Source organism: Echinops telfairi, unplaced genomic scaffold (genome assembly GCF_000313985.2).
Source record: "Echinops telfairi isolate 266 unplaced genomic scaffold, ASM31398v2 ScPeMD7_34;HRSCAF=130, whole genome shotgun sequence".
In the NCBI taxonomy this organism is placed as follows: Eukaryota; Metazoa; Chordata; class Mammalia; order Afrosoricida; family Tenrecidae; genus Echinops; species Echinops telfairi.
The window spans coordinates 3394663-3400662 of NW_022103931.1; the positions used below are offsets into that span (position 1 = coordinate 3394663).

At 47.7% G+C, this 6000-nt stretch overlaps 1 pseudogene; it reads left to right on the forward strand.

Annotated features, from left to right (window-relative positions):
* The first annotated feature begins 2893 nt into the window (after positions 1–2893).
* On the forward strand, positions 2894–4211 carry LOC101648223 (annotated as a pseudogene).
* The last annotated feature ends 1789 nt before the right edge of the window (positions 4212–6000 follow it).

Genomic DNA, 6000 nt, shown 5'->3' on the forward strand with positions numbered 1-6000 from the left:
ACGTAGCGATGCAGACAGAAGCGTGTACAGTATGAGCCAATCAGTGGCAGTAATGACAGAGCATGCGCTGTTACGCAAAAACCTCGATAGAGTGAAGCCGCGGAAGTCGAAGCACGAAGTGGCGAGGGTTCACTGTAATTCACAAATTTTACAATTCAGTAGTTCAATCATATTAAGAAGAGTTATATAATCACCACAATCAGTTTTGGAATATATTCTTCATTCGTATACTCATTGTTTTTAGCCCACCGTTTCCCCTCAGCCTCCCTCGCCATACCCTCAAGGAACCAGTAATCCAATTACTATCTCAATAGATTTACCGATCCTGGATTTCATATACATAAAAACATTACAAAAAACAAAAACTAACAATAACAGGAAAACCTCAATTTTAAAAAAGCAGAAAATATTAAAAAGAACAAATTTTAAATGTATTAAAAGGGAGAGCAAATGATAAGGTATTAAATTTAAACCTAACTGAATCTGCAATCTTCCACTTTCCACAGCACTATACATTATAGCAAGACTCCTTACATCCCTGCTCTGTGGTCAGAAGGGGTTCACCAGAGGTTGCATCCAACTGCATTTACCCCTCACTTTTTTTCAAACTAAAACAACTTTTAAATGGGTCCAAAGGGAGATCAAATAATGGGATTTTACATTTTAACCTAACTATGCCTGTCATAAATAACTTTACAATGCTATCTCTGATAACAAGACTTATTCACATCCCTTAATTATGACATCCCACTGTCATCCATAGCCTTCAGTAAAACAGGTGTTCACAACTTACGGTCTGAAAACATGCCCTCCTTTAGAGTTGGGTTTTACTTAACAATCCTTGGGTCACACAGGCTGGTGTGCATCTTCTATGTGAATATAGTTGATGCCTCACTTAAGTGGCTACTTATTTGAAAACAAGCCTTTAAGACTCCAGATGCTGTTCTCTCTGATAGTTGGGCACCATCTACTTTCTTCACCATACTTTTCTATAGCACCCATATCTTCAGTGATCTCTCCATGAGGGTGATCATATAAGAACGAATTATTCTTAAATTAGGTGATCATCATGACTGGAGTGATCATCCTATCATTATTCTTAGATTGGAGCTAGAATTAAGTGTAAACCCCCAATCCATTCCTGTCTATGGTTTATATATGTCTCTGGTTCACCTGAGAGATACCATTGTCATGTTATATTAGAGAACATTATTAGGGTGCTTGACCAGCTAGGAATACCAGTCACTTCAAATGTGCACCCTTCTGATATATCAGTTTACGGGAGATTTTCCTTTTCCTTAAAGAAGGAGTTTGGGGGATTTTTTCAGAGCAACTACAGAAGAGCTGGGAGAGGTTCCATGAGACAATTCAAGGTTGGGGCAGGCCAGAGAAGCTGCCAAGCTTTTTGGATCCCCAGCGCTCAAGACACCATTTGCCAAGAGTTTTGGTCTCAAAAGATTTGGTTTAGGAGTCTTCAGTAACTCAAAGTAGTCACCTAAACTCCTGTGAAAACCCCATCCTCTAGAGCAGTGGTTCTCAACCTTCCTAATACCACCACCTTTTAATACAGTTCCTCATGTTTTGGCACCCCCAACCATAAAATTATTTTCGTTGCTACTTCCTAACTGTAATTTTGCTACTGTTATGAATCAGGCGACCCCTAGGAAAGGGTGGTTGGACCCCCAAAGGGTCGCAACCCACAGGTTGAGAACCGCTGTTCTAGAGGCTAAACAGTGATACATCCTAGTGTGCCACTTTTAGATGGCAATGAGCTTGACAAGGATATGCATCCAGGGGAGGAAAGTAGCAGAAGGAGCCAGGATACCAAAGCCATTGCCATCAACTTGATCCTGACTTACAGTGACAGTGTAGGACAGAGTAGAGCTGACCCAAAGAGCTTCCAAGGCTGTAATCCTAAGGAAGACTACTACGTCTTGATCCTGTGAAACAGCTGGTAGTTTAGAACCACCAACCTTTCGCTTAGCAACCAAGCACTTATCCACTGTACCACCTGGATGCAGGGAGTCCTTTTCCACTTAGCAATTAGTGCAGCCTTCTGTCCACAGCTGACACTGTCTGTCTGAGCTCTAGTTCTTGCCTACGTTTTGGACCAAGACATACCAGAGCAACCTGTTCAACTGACCCACTGCTGAGCCTACCGCTGGTCTGGGCCTGCCCCTGTTAGAGGATGCTGCCTAGATGCCATCCAGGATACCTCTTCATTTTATTCTTGTTGAAAACACTGTGCTTGAGAAGAAGAAAAACACCCATCCATCCGGGAATAAGTTTGAGTTTTAAATAATTAAAATGGAAATGCCTTCGTTGTGGGCACAGTATTCCTACAACAAGCAAGACAATCATTGTTCTGCTCCGTGTGTAAGTGCACAACAGGTGGGGGGGGGGACTGAAAAGAAACACACCACAGTATTCATTCTAGTAGGTTTGAGGGGAGGAGGAATGCATGAGAATGATTTCGTTTTCCTCTTTCTACTTTCCAATATTTTCCCACTTTTCTGTAATGTTGTCAGGTGCCATCGAGTGGATTCTGACCCATAGCAGCCCTATGCACAACAGAAAGAAACAGTGCCCGGTCCGGCACTCTCCTTACAATTACTCCCATGGGGGAGCCCATTGTGGCAGCCGCTGTGCCAATCCATTGTGTGGAGGGCCTTCCTCTTTTTCGCTGTCCTTCCACTTTACGAAGCATGACGTCCTTCTCCGGAGACTGGTCTTTCCTGACAGTATTCTCCTATGAGCGTATTTTATTTTTATCGTTGGGAAAGTAAACTTTAAAATAAAAGCCGAGCCCTTGTCCCTCTCGCGAGCACCAGCCTCTTGCCGCCGCACGCACGGTCCTGGGCGCCGGTTCACACTCACCACCCCCAAGCTCGCCATGGATGATGAGATCGACCACAGCCCCGGCCTGTGCAAAGCCAGCTTCGCGGGTGACGACGCCCCTCGGGCTGTCTTCCCCTCCATCGTGGGATGTCCCCGGCATCAGGGCGTGATGGTGGGCCTGAGCCAGAAGGACTCCTGCGTGGGCGACGAGGCCCAGAACAAGAGAGGCATGCAGACCCTCAAGTACCCCGTTGAGCACGGCACCGTCACTAACTGGGACGATCTGGCGCCACACTTTCTACAACGAGTTCCGCGTGGCCCCCGGGGAGCGCCCCGTACTACTGACCCAGGCTCCCCTGAGCCCCAAGGCCACCCGAGAGAAGATGACCCAGATCATGTTCCAGACCGTCACCACCCCACCGTGGATGTCGCTGTGCAGGCCATGCTGTCCCTGTCGGCCTCTGGGCGTGCCACTGGTGTCGTGATTCTGGCGAAGGGGTCACCCACACGGTGTCCATCTACCAGGGGTATGCCCTTCCCCACGCCCTCCTCCTCTGGCTGGGACCTGAGCTTCACCCCCACGGCCGAGCAGGAGATTGCGCGCGACACCAAGGAGAAGCTCGGCCACGTCGCCCTGGTCCTTCGAGCAGGAGATGGTCGCCGCCGCCGCCTCCCTGGAGAAGAGCTACGAGCTGTCGGCCCGCCAGGTCAGCACCATCGGCAACGAGCGCTTGCGCTGCCCGGAGGCCCTCTTCCAGGCCTCCTTCCTGGCCATGGAATCCTGCGGCATCCACCAAACGACCTTTCCCTTCATCGGGAAGTGGAACGTGGACATCCATAAGGAGCTCTACGCCAACACAGTCCTGTCCGGTGGCACCACCATGGACCGCGGCGTTGCCAACAGAATGCAGAAGGAGATCCGAGCGCTGGCGCCCAGCACGAGGAAGATCCAGATCGTTGCTCCCCCTGAGTGCAAGTCCCGGTACTCCGTGTGGATGGGCGGCTCCACCCTGGCCTTGTTGTCCACCTTCCAGCAGCAGATCAGCGAGCAGGAGGACGCTGACTACCCCGGCCTCTCCATCAAGTCCACCACCAAGGCTAATCCACCACTAGTCCACCACCAAGGTGGTCTTCTAGACGGACTGTTCCTTAGTTGTGTTACACCCTTTCTTGAGAAGAACCTTAACTTGTGCAGCAAAACGAAAAAGATGAGATTGGCCTGGCTTTATTTGTTTGGGGGCTTGACTCGGGATTTTGAAGCTGGAGCGCTGAAGGTGAAGGCAGACGGAGTGAGCACCTCCAAGTTCTACATTGTGGCCAGGACTTTGATTGTACCTTTTTTAAAAAAAATAGTCCTTCCAAAAGCCGTGTGATGCCATGTGACAGGAAGCGCCTGCCCTTCTCCACAGCTGGCCCCACGCCACACTGCCAGAGAAGTGGGTCTGGCCCTCACAGGGGCTCAAGGGACAAGAGTATTGCTTTTGTGTAAATTATGTCACCCAAGTTTGTTTGTTTACGAATTCTTCCACCTGAATACTGGTTGGGTTTGTTTTGTTTTGTTTTCCTGTTTTTAAAATTTCCTTTTGAATGGTCGGCCATTGGGTGCCCCTTCCTTTTTGGCCCCCCTAAATGAAGAAGGATGTGAAAGCTTTTGGGTCCCCTGGGTTGGTTAGGATGGGGAGGAGGCAGGGTTTTACCTGTACACTGACTTGACCAGTTCAATAAAAGTGCACACCTTAAAGCAAAGAAAATAAAATAAAATTGATCGCTCAGGAGGTGGGAGGAGATAAAGATCAAAGCAGGTTCACAAAATAACAATTTATAAACTATCAAGGGCTCATGAGGGAGGGGGGAGCGGGGAGGGAGGGGAAAAGTGAGAACCTGATGCCGGGGGCTTAAGTGGAGAGGAAATGTTTTGGGAATGATGAGGGCAATGAATGTACGAATGCGCTTTACACAATTGATGTGTGTATGGATTGTGATAAGAGTTGTATGAGCCCCTAATAAAATGATTTTTTTAAAAAAGATCAAAGTAGGTTCAAGAGATCCACTGAGAGTTTGTGCTCAGCCCCTGGAATTATTGTAACTCCCCAAGAGGACTCAGAGCTAACAGATAAACTTGCTTAAGGGAAAGTGTGAGCCTACAATCCTTCAAAACCCAGCTCCTTGCCCCCATGTACCAGCAAAGTCCCACTACTTGTCTGTTCGTTTGTCGCACTGTGGTGGCTTCTGTGTTGCTGTGTCTTGGAAGTACAGCTAGAATGCTCCTTAGAGACAAGGGTGGCAAGACTTCATCTCACATCCTTTGGAAAGATAAGTCCTGGAAAAGGTCGTCCTGCTTGGTAAAGTAGAGGAACAGTGAAAATGAGGAAGAACCGCAACAAGATGGATTGACATGTTGGCTGCAACAATGGGTCTGTATTAGTCTGGGTACTTTAGAGAAACAAATCCACAGCAACTCATGTATAAGAGTTTTATGTAAAGGAAATGTGCATCATGAAAACATCCCAACCCAATGCTGCCCAAGCCCACAAGTTCAACATTAACCCATTAACCCAACACCAGTCCACAAAGTCCTCCACCTCACAAAACAGAGGCAATGACGCCGACTGCAGGAGGAAAGCTGAGTCAGTGAACGAACAAGCATCTCAGCACTAGCAGGGGTCTCCACACGGCTGCTCCAGCACCCAGGGCTGCATCGGGATAGGTCCATGTGGCTTCTCCTTGGGGATGTCTTGTAGGAAGTCAATCTTGCAAACTGAAGCAGGGAACTGCTAAGGCAGCTGCACCCTGGTGCGACCATCACAAAGCAAGAGACCTGGGAACTAGAAAGGCAAGGCTCACCACTCATTCATCCCTCCTCCTTTCAATTAGCCCCACATGTGATTATCGGCCAGGTTGGCACAATTAACTAACTCAGGGTCCAAACATAAGAACAATTGAGGATGGAGCAGGCCAGGGAATTGTTTTGTTCTGTTACACGGAGGGACTAACTCAATGGCACCAAACCACAACAACCAGCAAAAACCAGTCATAATTGTCATAATAGTAATGGCAATCTAAGCACTGGATTTGTCCGATTCTATAACTCATTTTATGTGACTATTCACTTTGCCATGTGGATATAATCATGCCCACTTAACAGATTAGAAAACTGAAGGC